We start from the raw sequence: 17,279 nt of genomic DNA on the forward strand, positions 1-17,279 counted from the left end.
GCTCACAACAATCTGGCATTACCTTTTTATTTGTTTATCTGCTTATAGCCTGCCTGCCCCGACCCCCACCTCGTGCAAAATCCGTGAGGGCGACAAACTTTGTGTGGTTCCCCCGATGCACGCCTGGCTCTAAGTGCCTAGCACAGGGCCTGAGACATCTGCTGTGGGATTTCTGGAGTCTCCCGAAGGCCAGGGAGGGTCAGGTGACTTTCTCAAAGCTGGTTTCCAGGGACTCTGCACTCTTCACACTCCCCGAGGGGCGTCTAGACGCTCTTGGGATGGAGAATTATTATCTTTCTCGGTTGCCTGAGCTTGGTGAGAGCTGAGTCTAGAAGCACCTCACCACTTGAAGTGGCCGAGAGCCGGGTAGCCGGGAGGCAAGAGGGGCGCGAGGGGCGCGAGGGGCGCGAGGGGCGCGAGGGGCGCGAGGGGCGCGAGGGGCGCGAGGGGCGCGAGGGGCGCGAGGGGCGCGAGGGGCGGGGCCTCCCGTGGGCGGAGCCTCCCGTGGGCGGGGCCTGGCTGCCCGAGCCAATGGGGCCCCGCGGCGAGGGGAGACGCTCGCGCGCCACGGGGTGCGGAGGCTGAGCTCCGGGACCCGAGTGGATCCGCAGGCGGGCGCCGCGGCCAAGGCACACCCCCGGGTCCGGGTTCCTGGCGGCTCGCAAGGTAAGCAGAACCCGCAGCGAAGTAAGACTTTGTGAGGTTTCTGGTAACAGGGGAGTCCCCGCCACCTCCCGCCTAGGCTGCTGGTGGCGTCCCGGCTCCAGGCTGCGTTCCCGGGCGCTTCGGCTCTGTGCCTGCGGGATGCGGGCGCGCGGAGGGGCCCGACAGTGGGCGGAGGAGCCGGCGCCCCAGGCTGCCTCCTCGAGTGCTGCTGCCAGCTCGCCGGGCCGACCCTGGGACGGACAGGTGTGCGTGCGGGGCATGCCTGAGGGGCCGGGGAGCCAGAGGGGCTTCGGATAGTGGCTTCGAAGAGAATCTCCACCCAGCGACGGGGCCCCGGGAAGAGCTTGCGGGGAACTGGCGACCGCAGAGGCCGGACGTCTGCTCTGCCTAGATCTGCAGACGCCTCCTGACCTGTTGCCCCCGGAGCCAGGGGTCAGATTCATCATGCCATTTCTTATTTCTAGGTCTCTTGCAGCTCAGAGAGAAAAAAAAAAAACAACTCAGAGTGGTTCCTTGGCCAAGCTAGGACAGAGAAATTAGTGCTTTATGGAGCGCCTCGTGTATTTATTCTGCGTTTATCGGGTTCCTATTGTGTGCCAGACAATGTGCTAAACCCTACAGTCAGGAAGAAGGGTGTTGGAGGAGTCCCTGGGACTAAGAAGGAGAACAGGAGAAACAGTTATAATGCAGTGTTGTACAATAATGCAGTGTTGTACAGGGGATGTTACGTGGAGAGGAGGACCATGAGCAAGCCAGGAAGGCTTTCAAGAGGAGGTGACTATTGAATGGGGACTAGAGGAGTAGGAGGGTTTGCCAGGGTGAAAGCTGTGTGGGCTGTGTGTGTGTGTGTGTGTGTGTGTAATGGGATAGCAGACTGGGGTGTGTGTGTGTGTGTGTGTGTGTGTGTGTGTGTGTATGTATGTGATTGGATACCAAGACTGGGGTAGGGGGTCTGTATGCGTGTGTGTGTGTGTGCGTGTGTGTGTGAGTGTGATAGGATAGCAGGAATTCCAGAGATTTTCCTGTGCAAAGATGAAAAAGTCCAGTATCCTGACTTAGACCATCAGTTAATCCTATGTCATCTAATCAAATAGGACTGGGGCTTTTGTGGGGAGGAAATGAGCTGTCAACATGGCAGGAGCTAAAACATGCACAGACCTTAAAATGCAGCCTTAGACTCTCTAGATTTTTGTCCTGTGATCAAGGAGGGCAGTGGAAGAATTCTGGCAGCTCTATGGAAATGGATGGAGATTGGAGCAATAGAAAGCTGGTAAGTTGCAGTTAATATTTTGGATGTGGTTGTAAATATTCTGGCCCCTAAAGGCAGAAGTGTCTGCCCCGGAGCCCTGCTTCCTGGCTTCCAGGCATGGATCATTCAGGCATGGAGACGTTGCTCATGTGATGCTTTCCTCTGCAACCTACAGGTCATTTTCATATTGTTTCTGGAGGTTTTGACCTGGACCTTGTTGTCAGGGGTGCCCTCTGGAGGATGGTGAAGGGAACCTCTGCCAGTCGTTTCTGATCTGGTTTTCCCTCTATCGGCTCCTCTTTCTGTCTCATGGAGACACAGCCTCAGCTGTTAGAGGCTGTGGTGAAGAGAAAAGTCTTGACAGGGAGTCACACCAGAAGGTCACTTTAGCCATGTGCCTTGGGGACATTATTAACCTTTCTGAATCTCAGTTTTCTGATTTAAAAGGAAGTCATCATCCCCACCTGTCATAGGTTGGATTCTAAGGGAAGAGACTCAGAGGCTCTGAGAATTGGGTGTAAGCGGATTCTTGGGGGATGGTCTCACTCTCCAAGGGATGGATTGTGAGGGAATCAGGATGGGGGCAGAGGGAGAAGCTGGTCAATGATGGAAAGCAAGAGAGGCCTCAGGTGATCTGAGGCTGGGGACCAGGCCTTTGAAACCCCATGTTGATCAATTAGTTGGGGCAGACTGCCTCCAGGGAAGGGGGCATAACTTTGGGTGTCCCTTCAGCAGGATGGTTCCTGAAGAGGAGCTCAACTGTGAGCTGTGTGTAGCCAGCACTCCCAGAAACCAGCATGGGGAGTGAGAGGTGCCCTTTTCTTAGAGGGGGTTGCTGAGAGCTGTGCCTGGGCAGCTGCTTCCCAGGGTGGGCTTGGGAAGTGGCCGAGATACCAGAGAGAAGGTGCTTTGCGCTGTGCCCGGTGAAGAACAGAAGCATTCCTTTCTCTCACCTTTAAACTCTTGACTGCACTTGAAAATGGATTTTGGAGTTTGAATTGAGTCGATCAGCTTCCACAAGGAAAGAATCTTTCCTGATAATGACTACAATGGCTACTATCCAGTGTCTCTTATGCATATGCATTCTCATTTTACAGCCCATTGTTTTCTAAAACCCAACAGAGTAGGTGTCCTTCTGCTATAAAGTAATGACCACAGCAAAAAACACAGAACTTGTTTCAGTCTGTGGAATGATTTCATTGGTGAATTGATTAACTAATTGATCAGTAATTAATTCATCAATGTGCACTGAATACCTCCTAAATGGTTGGCACTGTCCTCGGTGCTAGGAATACAGTTTAGTCTATTAGCGGAGGCAGAGACTGACCTTAAATGCTTTGATTCCTTCAAAGCAAATACTGAAGAATGGACTGTCGCATTACATAGCCAGGGTGTGATGGAAAGTAATAGGCCATCTTCCCACTGGAGTCTCTCACCATTCAGTTTCAATATAACCTCCTCAGAGAGGCCTTTTGGATCATCCGGTATAAAGTAGATATCCTCCCTTTTATGCCTCCTTCACCACACTTGCTGATTCATTGTATTTACTTCCCTGTAATTGGTCCTCCTTGTACACTGAGGGCTCCAGGAGTTCATACCTCACTTTATCCCAGCACAGTGTTCAGCACATATTTCTTGAATGAGTGAAGTTAATGAAGGGTAGATCCACTTAGAGGAGTAGTATCACCAAGAAGTGATATTTACACTGAGATCTGAGGGATGAGGAAGGTCCAGCAATGCCAAGGTCAAGAGGCAGAGAGAACAACTTGTTCAAGGACCTTGAGGTGGAGGAATGGAATCCAGCATGACTGGAGAGCAGCCTGAGATGAGTTTGGAGAAATAGATGGGGCCATGGAAGGCCATGCTGAGCTTGGATTTTACTCAAGGTGCAATGAAAACTCAGTGAAGGATCTTAATGACCTAGTAACAACCTGATGTTATATAATTGCTTGTAGTCTGTCATGCCTCTTGGAGACAAACTCCATAAAGAAAAGTGCCCAGTAAATATTGCTGAAGTGAATGGATGATGTGGTTTATGCAGCTCGCAGGCAAAAAAAGGACTAGAAAGAAGAATGGGGTCTTGGCACAAATTAGGAGTTTGGTGAGAGAGGTGTTGGTGTCCTGGCTGCAGGGTAGCAATGGTTTTGGAAAAGTAGAAGGAGCTGTATTGGGGGTGTTAAATGGATAAGACTTGCTGATACATTCGATGTCAGGATTATGGGAAAGGGAAGGATCAAGGGTGACCCCCCCCCCCCACCCGAGGTTTATGGCTCAAGATTGGATGCCAGCTGTCCATAAACAGGGGAATGGATAAACAAAAATGTGGTATGTACTTACAATGAAATCTTACTCAGCCATAAAAAGGAAGGATGTCCTGATACATGCTGGGCTTCCCAGATGGCACGGTGGTAAAGAATCTGCCTGCCAATACAGGAGATACAAGAGATTCTGGTTCCATCCCCCAGTCAGGAAGATCCCCTGGAGGAGGAAATGGCAACCCACTCCAGTATTCTTGACTGAAAAAGTCCACGGACAGAGGAGCCTGGAGGGCTACAGTCCATGAGGTCATAAAGAGTCAGACATGACTTAGTGATTGAGTATGCACTGATACTTGCTACCATGTGAATGAACCTTGGAAACATGTTAAGTTTAAGAAGTCAGACACAAAAAGTCACATATTATATGATTCCGCTTATATGAAATAGTCCAAGTAGCCTAATCCATAGAGGCAGAAGGCAGATTGGTGTTGGCTAGAGTTTTGTGTGGAGAGGGGAAGAAAGGTAGACAGGGCATGACTGCTAAGTGGTTTCCTTTTTGGATGGTGAAAATATTTTGGAACTGGATGGAAGTTGTGTTTGAACTATACTATGAATATACTAAATGCTACTGAAATGTATAGTTTAAAATGGTTAGTTTTATGTTATATAAATTTCATCTCAATTACCAAAAAAATAAAAGATCAATAGATAGGAGCACCAGTCAAAGAGTGGTGGTGAAGATCAGGGGGAGAAAATGTAAATGCTCTCTTGGAGATGTCCAAGACACCCACACAGAGACGGGGGGGATCTCCGGCTATTAAGAGGGGTGTCAGCACTTTGATGCCAGCTGATAATATGGATGAGATCAAGGGAGAAAGTGCAGAGGAGTGCATCCAAACTTGTATCATTCTTTAAGTTGATCCTCATAACTACCTACAAGGAAGTTCTTGTAGGTAGTTAGTTATGTAGTTCTTGTAGCTTCTGTTCTTATTTTCAGATGGGGAAACCAAGGCCCCCTGAGAATGGGCTTGCCCAAGGTCAGACAGTTTTGTACCTGTGGTTCCCCTGGCTTCCAGTCCTTTGCCTTTCCTGCGTCAGGGTGATGCTGTTTAGAATTTGAGTAAAGACCTTCCCTCCCTCCCTCTCTCCCTCTCTCTTTCCTTCTCTCCACCCCTCCCTCCCTCCCCTCTTTCCACAGTCAAGACTGAGTGCTCACATGTGGCAGGTACTGTGCTGGGTCTATGTTGGTGAAGGTACAAATGGCTGTAATTAATCTTGTGGAATTTACCTGGTAAGCAAGCAGTGAGGCCACTGATGCAGAGGACATAGGAGCCTGGACCAGGGGCATCTCTCCCAGATTTGGAGGTAGGAGGAGGCTTCCCAGAGAAAGTGACAGCTAAGCAGAGATTTGTAGCAGAAGCAGAAGAACTGAGCCTAAGAAAGAGAAGGGTTCTCTGGAAGGTTCATGATCCCTGAACACCTGCTATGGGAATTCCCTTTCTCTTCAGTCCCTAGTTCTTCATGCGTCATGCGTTACTGGCATTTTCCAGCTTATCCAGGAGGTCTGTTGTTTCTATAACCCTGGAGGCAATGAGTAGGCAAAGAGCTTGATTTGATTTTGGAAGCTTCAAAAGAGGAGCAAGATAGGATACAAACAGTCTGACTTTCAAAGCCGGGCTCTGTCTCTGAGCAAATGACTTAGTCTCTCTTTTTATACCTATGAAATGGAGCCAGTCACATCACTGCTCAGCGCAGGAAATAAGTGAGATGATATAGTAATGCATTGGGCATGTAACAAATGATCAGAAAAATCTCATCTCATTCCTTCAGAGAGGAAGCCTTTCTGAATAGGCCAGTGGTTTCCACACTCTGAACACTGTTTAAGATACAGAAATCCATGCAGGCTTCCCTGGCAGCTCAGATGGTAAAGAATCTGCCTGCAATGTGGGAGGCCAGGGTTTGGTCCCTGGGTCAGGAAGATCCCCTGGAGAAGGAAGTGGCAATCCACTCCAGTATTCTTGCCTGAGAAATCCCATGGACTATAACCCTCTAGACAGAGGAGACAGGTGGGCTTCAGTCCATGAGGTCGCAAGAGTCGGACCTGACTTAGCGACTAAACCATCATATACTTCTTCTCAAGAATCTGATTTGGATGATTTGGGATGGAACATAGCAATCTGTATGTTTAGAAAGCACCCCAGATCATCCTGGTAAAAGCATGGTCCAGGACCCATAGGCTTAGATCAAATGCTTGAGTCTTTGCTGTGATGTTCACTAAAGGGTTAAGCACCTAGAAGTAGATAATGCCTTCTAGGAATTATTAGCCAATGGCAGTGCTGACTGGTGATGTAATGTCTTTGGCTGGCACTCCATTGGTTAAGTTTATTGTTTCTCTTGCTTCAGCTGTGTGAGGAGCAAAGCTGGAGCCCAGGGGTTAATAATTCTGTGGCAGTACACAGAGCTATTTTTCTCCCAGTCCGCTTCTGCTGGTTGTGAGCGTGGAGCATGGCTCAGCTGGCTGTTGCCCTTCTTCCAGTAAATAGCTGCACCTTCCTCCCTGCCTCCTCCCAAGCAGAGCACATGTCTCCATAGTACTACGGAGGGGGAGGAGGGTGATCAGAAGTGTTTAGGGAAGAGAGAGCCCTTTCAAAGTTACACACGGCAATCTCTCCTTGCCCCTGGGCACGGGCACAGCTCCAGCTGCTCTGGCCTGCAGAGGTCCCACTGGATGAACTGCTAAATGGTCACCTGCTTCTGAGCATTGTTCAACCTGGCAGGATCCTCAGAACCAGGAGGTGAGCCCCCGGTTTTGGAAGGAAGAATGGGCCTGGAGGAGAAGAGCCTTGGGGGCAGTGGGAGGGAACAGCTCTAGAAGGCAGGTTGGCACAGGCTCCATGCAGAACTGCCCCCACATGTGGTATGAGCTGGGCCAGGACGGTCTCCCTCTCTGTGTTTATTTGCTCAAGAACACCAGGTGAGGCTTGGATTAGGGGGCCGCTTGGTGGGGAGTGTGCTGACAAGACACTGTTCACAAGCCTGCTCTTGGTGTAGCTTTCTTCCCAGTGCTTCTGGAAGAGAGATGCTTCTCTCTGTTAATCTGAGGCAGGAGGGGGCGCATCAGGTTAGCAGTGTCTCCCCAGAGCCAGCTGTCACCCATGCCCCTCCTTGTCTTATTGGGGCTCCCTCTTCGGTGCTCAGTTGAGTGCCCTTGGTGGACTCTGGGCTGAGGTTTCCAGGAGTACCTAAATGGTCTCAGGGATTTTTGATTGTGTCTTTCAGGGGGACCTTTGGATCGCTGGCCCTTGGGTGTGCCTTTGTGGACTGGGTCATGTTCTTAATGTCCCATGCTGGAGCTCTCCGGGAGCAGGGGGATTCTCTTTGTATTATGACAGCACACTTGGGGGATTGTGCCGTTTGTGTTTCAGAGGGCGTGCATTATTGCCTGGACTTGAGACTTCTCACCTTGCTCAGATGGGAGCCTAGTGCAGCATGTCTCCCTCAAGGTGTACAAAGTGAAAAAAGTCAAAACGGGGAGGGGAAAGGGGACTGGAGTAACTGGGAAGGGCTGCTAGCAAGAAACTCTGCCCTTCATCTCACAGGGAATTCAGGGAAACTTTGCATTTCATAGACAGACTGTGACTCTACATCTCTTCTGCAGCCCTCGCCAAAATTTGTAAATAAAAAATACCGTTGCTTTTAGAATTTGGTTTTATTTGGAGTGTCCCTATTTTCTTTAAGGAGAGCAGAGCCTGCAGAGGTTTCTGTCTGTGTCTTGTGTGACCCTTGGCGTCTACCACCCCGTGTTTTGGGCCAGGCTTTACTGCTGAAGAGCACGTAGGTCCTTGGGCAAGTCCTTGCACCTCTCTGAGTCTGAGTTTCTTCATGTGTCAGCCACAGAGGTGGGAGGGAGTTGAACTAATTGACTTTTAGAGGCCTTCCTCTCTGGCTGGCTGTGCTCTGGATCATGAAAAGCCTCAGGATCTGAGTCTGTTGATTAAGTGGATGACTGCTGAGGTGAAGGATGTTTGCACAAAGGGAAACGTAGCATGTGTCCTCTGGGTGCAGGGGGCTTTACACACATTTTAACGCATCACCCTCCCAGTGGGCCTGGGAGGAGGTAGAATAAGCAATCTAAAGATGTGAAAATCTAGGCTGAAGGAGTTCAGTGATTTACCCAAGATCATCACTCAGTAAATGTTGACACTGGTATTTGAACCTATGCTGGGGTGGTGGTTCATGGTAGAGTAACAAAAGAACTGGAGCTGGAATCTTTGTCTACCTTTGGCTCTTTGCATGCTCTCCATTCTTTTGGAAATTACACAGTGATTTTTCAGATCAGCTAGTTCAGTCAGATTATTGTGGATTATCCACTTTACTGTCTGGGACAGCAGATGGTCCCTGGATCTGGAGAGGACCCTACAGTCCATTGGATCAGGCCCCTCAGTTTATATCTGGGAAAATGAAGATCTAGAGAAGTTAGGTTACCTGTTTTATATCACTCAGTGAGTTGATAGATGGTAGAGATGGAGACCAAGACCCCTTACCTTAGGTGTGTAAAGTGATATTATTATTAAAGAGTATTTTTAAACCTTCATTGAGAACTTTGGGATCATTTCAACTGAATTATCCTTACCTCCAGGCCCCTTTGAAGTGCCAGAGAGTGGAGTAAGGCTCAATGAGCACCTACTGTGGGCTTGACATTGAGGCAGGTCTGAGACATGGATCGGGTAGTAAGTAAACAAAGCTTGAGACCTGGTCAGTTTCCCCAAAGAGGAAACCAGGTACCTAACCCCAGGTACCTAACCAAGTACTGGATGCAAGCTGTGTTTCGGGAGAGTCTAGTTCATGGGTCAGCAAGCTTTCCTGGTGGGGAGGCAGCTGCAACCCTGACCCTCTACATGTGGCCGGCACCTAATTTGTACACTGTAAGAACACTGGCCACATGACATGTGATCTCTGTTCTTTGTCTTCCTAACTAAGCTGCATATTTCCAGGGCACAGCTCCCAAAATGTAGAACCTGATCAGTGGAGCCGCCTCGTGGGGAGGTGGGTGTCAGTATCTTGGATGTGCAGAGATGAACACCCAGAAGTGAAAACCATCACTTAGTTATTTAAAAGCGCAATGCAGATACGTGACTCTTTTCTTGATCACTATAACGTTAAGAAAGAATCATCCTAATACCGGGCTTTGAATACGCTAATGATCATCATAGGAAAGAGGGGTTATAAATATTCTGCAGGGCTAGAAAGCAAAGCTAGCAGCCGGGGGTGGATGTGGAAGGGAGTGGGTAGCAGGTAAATGGAGGAAGAGTGGCCCGAGGATGGCAGTGGTCCAGTGGGCAGGGGACTCATCTCCTTGCCAGCGTCATCAGAAATGGCTGGTAACCGTCAGGCGTTGCTGCCCCGGCAAAGAGTAGCACTTAGTAGCCTCTCGTTTTCTTTCTCGATCTACGATCTCTCGATTATTAACCAAGCAGGAGTAAACAAGAGGAGGCCAGGAGGCAGAGCAGAGTTTCATCTTACTGATATTTAGATTCCAGAGCCATAGTACGGGGGTAGAAATCATTCATAGCCAAAATACCCTTGAAGATACTTTCATTGCCCCTCAAATTGCCTTTTGCCTGGTTTCTGTGTATGCAACCCTGAACAATAATTCCTGTGCTAACTAGTGGGTAAAACCCTGACCAAGACTAAAAGAACTAGCATATACAAAAAATTTATATGCAGTTGTTTGAGTTTCACACTGCTCTGTTTTTAAGGTAAATTCAAAATTTCTAACTCGCATGAAGTGGGGGGTAGAGAATTCTCAGGTGTTCTTGTTTGCTTGCGGGGTTGGTACCTTCGTTTTTGGATAAATAGCCCTTAATACTGCATACATGTAACCCATTTAAAATGATGATGAAAATTAAGTGAGTTACTAAATGTGAGCCCAGTGACAGAGCAGATGCTCAGTACACTTTTACTGGAAGTGCTCAGCATCTTGCTTTAGCAGAGTTGCTGATGCCGACCTTTGATAAGTTTTAGTGAAGAACCTGGGTGTCCAGGCTGGCGTTTCCTGTTTGAGGTTGGTATGTCTGCTTGGTTCCTCTGGACAGTGTCTACCCTCATGAATATTGCTTCTAAAATTCAGAGTGGGAAAAGAATCGGATTGGATGTTCCACAGGCCTGAGTTCAGAGCACCAGTCATTACCTATAGCTGTGTGACTCTGGGCATGTTACCTAACCTCTCTGTGCCTGGCTCTTTTCATGTATGAAAATGGGGCCCATAGAGTCCACCTTGAAGGGTGGATGGAGGATTAAATAGAACTTTTAGAGAGTGCCTGGAGCATACAGAGTAGGTGTCCTTTAAGTGCTAATTTATTCCTTCTCCTTGGAATGGTGTTGAGGAGAGGTGGTATATTTTTTCTGTCTTCAATCTCACCTCCAACTTCTTTGCCCATATTAGTAGCACTTCTAGATAGCTTTTTAGAAGCCCTGAGGAAACTCCATGTGGCATTACTCTAAGAATGAGGGTGCTTGCAGCCTTGCCCCATCCTAGCTCATCCCAAGCCAGGTATCTAACCAAGTACTGGAAGGCTGCACTTAGTAGGGAGTTGTTGAGTTAATTCATTTTTAAAACACTGATAGCTTAATTAAATGTCTGGACTAAGGCTGCTTTACTTAGGCGCCAAGTGGACAGGTGATTTGAAGGATACTGTAAAGAAGTCAAAGTATGCGTCCAAGTTCAATGCATTAGAAATCTCATCACTAAATGTTCATCTCTTGGGTTTAATCACTGATCATTTAACAATTATTTGTGGAACTCTCATCTTGTGGTAGGCAAAGCCCTAGGTACTGAGGATGTATTGATGAATGGTACAGACAAGATTCCTAGCCTTGTGGATCTTATATTCTGGTGGGAAATATAAAAGTGCATACAGATGTGAGTTAGTGATGCATGCTATGAATTAAAATGTAAACAGTATAAGGGCAGGGGAAAATGCCATTATAGAAAATTCAGTTTAAGAAGGTCTCTCTGAGAAGTTGACAATTTGAGCAGAGGCATGGAGGAAGTTTGGAAGTGGGTTTTGGAAATATCTGTGGGAAAGAATTTCAGGCAGAGGGAACAGCAGGGGAGCCTCAGGGTAGACAGAGAGACACAGAAGGAAGAGTTTGAGAAGATGTGGCCCGAGAGGTATCTGAAATACCAGCACTGGTGGAACTCATGGGCTGTGGAGAGAAGTTTGGATTCTGTTCTAAGTTGGAGGGTTTTTTCTTTTAAGTTTTACTGTTTTTCTCTGTTTTCAGCTGTGCTGGGTCTTTGTTGCTACATGTGGCTTCCTCTAGTTGCAGCAAGCGTGGGTTACTCTCTAGTTTGCGGTGCACAGGCTTCTCATTGCTGTGACTTCTCCTGTTGTGGAGCGTGGGCTCTAGAGCACAGGCTGAGTAGTTCTGGCTCATGGGCTTAGTTGCTCCACAGCGTGTGGAATCTTCCTGGAGCAGGGAGTGAACCCGTGTCCCCTGCATTGGCAGGCAGATTCTTAACCACTGGATCACCAGGGAAGTCCCTAAGTTGGAGGTTTTGAACCAGGAGGTTACATGATTTGACTTCTTTCATTCACTTTAATTTTTTTTAATTGCCATACAGTAAAGTAGACTTTGTGTTGGTGTACAGTTCTATGACTTTTAACAGATGTATAGATGCATGGAACTACCAGCGCCTCAGTGACGATACAAACTGTTTCTTTGTCAGAAACATCCTTCCTGTTCTCCTTTTATAACCACGAATACCCCACTTCTGACATTTGGCAACTACAGCTGTACTTTCCATCATTACCGTTTTGTCCTTTTGAGAATGTCAGCTAAGTGGAGCCATACAGTATGTAACCCTCCGAGGCTGGCTTCTTTCCCTCAGCATAAGGTCTTCATGATTCGTTCATGTTGTTGGATATATCCAGAGTTTGTTCATTCTCATCGATGACTAGTGTTTCATTGAATAGACATATCACAGTTTGTCCATCCATTCACTCCTTGAAGGACACTTGTTTCCTTTCCAGCTTTTGGCAATTAGGAATAGAGCTGCTATAAACATTTGTATTCAGGTTTTTGTGTGAACATACATTTTTGCTTCTCTAGGATAAATAAATACCTGGGAGTTGGATTGCTGGGGCAGATGGTAAATTTACATTCAGTTTTATAAGAAACTGCCAAACTATTTTCCAGCATGGTTGTAGCATTTTGGCATTTCCTTAAGCAGTGTATAAAAGTTCCCGTTGCTCTGTGTTCTTGTCCACACTTGGCATTTTCAGTATTTATTTTAGCCATTCTGATCATTTAGTGGTATTTCACCGTGGTTTTAATATGCCTTTCCCTAATGGCAAATTATGTTGAATATCTTTTCATTCATGTATGTTTTTTCCCTCTTTGTGTCCTTTTCAGTCAAGTATCTATGCAAGTCTCTTACCCGTTTTTGAGTAGTTTTTGTGTTTTTTACTCTAAAGTTTTGAGTTTAATTCTTTGTATCTTCTTGATGTCAGTGCTTGCTTTATCTGACTGCGTCAGGTCTTAGTTGCAGCACGTGGGATCTTTGTTCCGTCACGTGGGATCTTTCCCTGTGATGCACAGACCCTAGTTGTGGTGGATGGGCTTTGGTAGTTGCAGTGCATGGAACCCGCGTCCCTTGCATTGCAAGGTGGATTGTTAACCCCTGGACCCCCAGGGAAGTCCTTCAGTGCTTTCTTGAATATGTGTTTTGTAAATGCTTGCTTTGTTTTTAAGGAATTATTCTGAATGGTGTGTGAAAAGGAAGTTGTAGGGGATAGGGATCAAAATGGAAGGATCAGAGAGTGGACTTTTGCAGTAGTCCATGGGCAGAGATGGTGGTAGTTTGGACTAGGGTTATTGGGGTAGAAGAGGTGAAAAGTGGCACACAAAAAAAAATATTTTAAAAGTAGAGCTATGTGAACCCAGTGATGCATGCAATGTGAGGAAAAAGAGGAATCTGGCATGGTAAGGTTACTGGAGGTGCTGAGAGTTTAAATATAATTCAGGCATGTTCCCTGCCCTCAAGAAGCTCACAGTCTGGTGACGGGAGATGTACTGTCAGCAGTTCGACTGGCATATGAGCAGGTGTCTCTCAGAGTCACATGAAAAGGACTGGGGAGCCCAGATGACAGGGAAGTTGCCAGGAGACAGTGGTGCAAGGCCAGCCCTCTGGGCTGTAGGCTTAGTGTGCATTGGGAGTCAGCTGGGGAGGTTGCTAACAATGCAGCTGGTTGGACTCGCACCCCCTAAAGTAGGAGGCCTATGGTCAGCAAGCACCACAAATCATTCTGTGTTGGTGATTGGCCAACTACACTGTAAGAAACCCCTGGGGGAGCTCACTGGGGTGACTTCACAGAAGTAAGTGTGTTTGAGGTGGGGTGTCAGTGTTGAGTAGAAATTCTGACTTGGAGAAAGAGGGAGAAGGGGCAGACGGGCAGAAGGAAAAGCAAAAGCAGAAGCTTAGAGGTGGTAGAAAATAACTGGAGCTGAGAGGAAGTGTAGATTGGGTGATGCTGCTACTGGTTGACCAAGAGTACATGTCTGTGTAGTGATGGGTGGGAGTCATGTGAATTTGTGTGCTCAGTGAGTCTGAGGGGATTGCAGCAACTCATCAGCTCCCCATTTACTAACAAGGGGCCCGCCACAGTGAAAGGTACCAAGCAATCCAAGAGTTAGGTGCGCAGAGGGGCAGCTGTGCTTTCCAAGGCTCCTGTGACACAGCCTTTGAGGAAAGCTATGGCTTCAGTGGGGCTTCCTAGGTGGTGCTAGTGGTAAAGAACCCGCCTTCCAGTGCAGGAGACATAAGAGATGAGGGTCCAATCCCTGGGTCAGGAAGATCCTCTGGAGGAGGAAATGGCAACTCACTCTGGTATTCTTGCCTGGAGAGTCCCATAGATAGAGGAACCTGGTGGGCTACAGTCCCTAGGGTCACAGAATCTGACACGACTGAAGCAACTTAGCATGCACACACATGGCTCCAGTGAACGAGCTGGTGGACCGTGCAGAGGTTTGCGACAGGATGCCCTGTACCCAGTCCTACCATGGCCCTTCCTCAAAACTCACAGACACTGCATCTCCTTCTTGCACATCACCCTGCCTGCTTTCCAAGGATGTCAGAGCCACGTCTTCCTGCAGCTGAACTACCAATTTATTGCACATTCGCTGTGTGCCAAGCTGCGTTCAAAGCACTTTACGTAAATTAACCCATTTCATTCTCACAGCAGACCTCTAGATGAGATAGAATTATTTTCTCTGTTTTTGGATGAGCAGAGTGAGACACAGAAAAATGAATGGCAGGCCCAAGGTCACAGTGCTGGGAAATAGAAGAGCTGGCTGGGGTATTAACCCAGGTTGTTCTGACTTCAGAACCCATGCTTTTAACTGTTACGCTGCATAAACCCTCCAGGGCATCTGCAGGGTATGAGGAGAAGCAGGAGTAGCAGCAGTGCCATGCATATCAATAGAATAGCTACGGTTGTGTTATAGAGCAGTGTCAGGGTTGTGTTAACGGTGTCGTCTTAGGGGTGTTCCACATAGGGACTATTTCAGTGATAAAGTTTCAAGTTATGAAGGTTTTTCTTTTCTGATTTTGGCCTTTGGCTTAAAACTTACTATTTTTATTCTATCTTATCTAGTTAATAAGAAACAGTGTGGTATACCTTTTTTGAGGTTTGAAAGAGCACCACATGAAACATCACAATACATGTTACCCCTAAAGTTGTTTTGTGTGGGAATGTTCACCCTTATCCTAGATGACCCTCGATTATTATGTTTTTAGAGTTCTTCTAAATCTGTCTTTCTGCTCAACTTTTCCTGCTTCCAGTAGGTACTGTATTTCCCTCCAGCAAAATTCTGATTTACCATGTGTTTTTGACTGAAATCAGGGAAGGCAAATGGCACTGACAATACACATGCGTTGTTTCCTAAGGAATAATCAATAGACTCTGACTAATCACCCCCCACCCCTCTTGAATGTGGCCCCCATGAGGTCATAGATTTGGGGTTTTTTCCACTGTTACATCTCCAGCACCAACTGGAAAGGGTTGGCCCATGGGAGGTGTTCAAAAGATATTTGTGAGTCAAAGAAACAGAGTGACTCCATCCCGTATTGTTTCTTCGATGTCCCTGATGTTATAAACTGTTTGAAGACAGGGATCGTATCAGATTCACCTCCATACAATCCCATAACAGAGCGAAGGGTTTCTTATGGGCGTGGGAGTGAATGAAAGGGATGCTTTGCTACTCTCTTCATCTGTCTCCTTCATAGACAGACATGCACAATCTCCTTCATAGATCACTGTGAAACCCTCCTTCCTGGTCTCCCTGTGTCCATTAGGTTTCCTCCAAATCCCATTTCCATAGCATATAGTGTCAGAGTTTGTTTTTTTTTTTTTAAACACAAATGTGACCACGTCACTGCCCTGCTTAAACACAGCAGCTGCTTCTTGCTATTTGTACCAAGCTCTTCTACACGGTTCTGAGACCCTTCATGCCCAGGAGGCTGAAGCTCCAGCTTCCTCTCCCACCATGGTGCCCTTTCACATTATCTCCACTGCTTGCCTCCCACATGGTCTCATGCCTTTGCCTCCAACAGCTCAGGGGTCCTTCTCCATTTCAGCTACTTGACGTAGGATCCAGAGACGGGAGAAAGGCTGAGTTCTAGCTGGACTCCTAGCCAAGATTCCTCACTTGACTCTTCTGTAAAATGGGATGTGTCCTGCCTGGGGCGGGGTCTGGGGGGCTGTGGGATCACTGGATTCCTTTCTCCACCCCTAACCCCCTTCTGCAAGGAAGAAGATGCTGAAGTACTGGGGGGCAGGGGAGCCGTGGGGGCTATTGTCATGCCACATTCTGAGGCCTGTGAAGGTCTCCTTTCCTGAGAAGGACTCTGTCTCCAGACAGTTTCAAACTCCCCAGGAAAGGGTTTGAGAAAACCTTTTTGTGATTTAAAAAAAAAAACAAAGTAAGTGAAGGGGAAAGAGAGCACTGGTGGGCGTGAAGGCGAGTCCAGCTTTCCTGCAGCAGTTGGACCAGCGAGTGCAGCGGAAATGCCTGTTCTGTGTGGGGGCTGGAGGCCCCACCTTGAACATCTCCATCCACGCTGTGCAGAAACCTCTCCTGGCCTGCCAGTGCCAGCAGGAGAGAACCAGAGGGCCGAGCTCTGGAAGGAGTCACGGCGGCTGCCCGGGGATGTCTCGGTGGAAATCTGATGCCAGGATAGGAAGGCTGTGCTTCCTGTGGGCGCGTCCCCCTGCCTGTCACATGTCATCAGTCCTGGGGTATCATAGTGCCTGGCCTGCGGGGGCATTACTGCTGCTTGGCTGAGGCCAGCCGCTTCCCCAGCTCAGTTGCTCCTGAAGAGAGAGGAGTAGGGAAGAGAAATGATCAGACACAGCTCGTGGTTAAAGGCCTAGACTCTGGGATCAGACCAACCTTGTTAGACTTCTGCAGCTTCTCTGCTGTGTGATCTCAGGCAAGTGACTGAACCTGTCTGAGCCTTGGGTGCTTCAGCTCTAAAATAAGGATACTAGAACCTTCCTCGTAGGATTACTAGGAGTATGGGACACAGTGAAGGTGCAGGTAAATGCTCAGCTGAGTGTCTGACATGTAGCAAGAATTCTGCCCATATTACTAATATCAGTGGAGGCTGACAAGCATTGTTAGAAATCAGGATAAGGGAAGGCAGAGAAAGAAACCACTTTTCTGTGTCTGGCTCTTTCTCTTGAAAGTGAGAATCAGAAAATGTGCATCTGAATTCTTCAGATCTGAACTCCTCCTCTTAGAAATGAGAGAAACTCCTGGGTGGAGAAGTGACGGAATGACGTGTGGGGCCGCATCCTGACCCCACACTGAATCACGCTGACTACTGGGCAATTTATTGTGCCCTTCTGGCCCTCAGTTTCCTCTGTGTGAAAAATAGATAATAACGAGATTCACGTTAGGACTCATTGGTTTAATATATAAATAGGGCTTAAAACAGTACCCGACACACAGACAGCATTGTATAAATACTATTTATTACAACAATATTTATAATATTGTTGCTGTTGTATTTTATTGTTACTGTGATTACTGTTAATGTT

The 17,279-nt window shown here is 47.6% G+C and overlaps 1 protein-coding gene across 1 annotated transcript in view; it reads left to right on the forward strand.

Annotated features, from left to right (window-relative positions):
- The first annotated feature begins 536 nt into the window (after positions 1–536).
- SYN3 (synapsin III) overlaps positions 537–17,279 on the forward strand; it is a 492,105-nt gene continuing 475,362 nt past the window's right edge. The window contains exon 1 of the mRNA XM_055574733.1: positions 537–666. The gene's annotated coding sequence lies outside the window, so the exon portion shown is untranslated. The remainder of the gene's footprint in view (positions 667–17,279) is intronic.

This window comes from Bubalus kerabau, chromosome 1 (assembly GCF_029407905.1).
Source record: "Bubalus kerabau isolate K-KA32 ecotype Philippines breed swamp buffalo chromosome 1, PCC_UOA_SB_1v2, whole genome shotgun sequence".
Classification (NCBI taxonomy): Eukaryota; Metazoa; Chordata; class Mammalia; order Artiodactyla; family Bovidae; genus Bubalus; species Bubalus kerabau.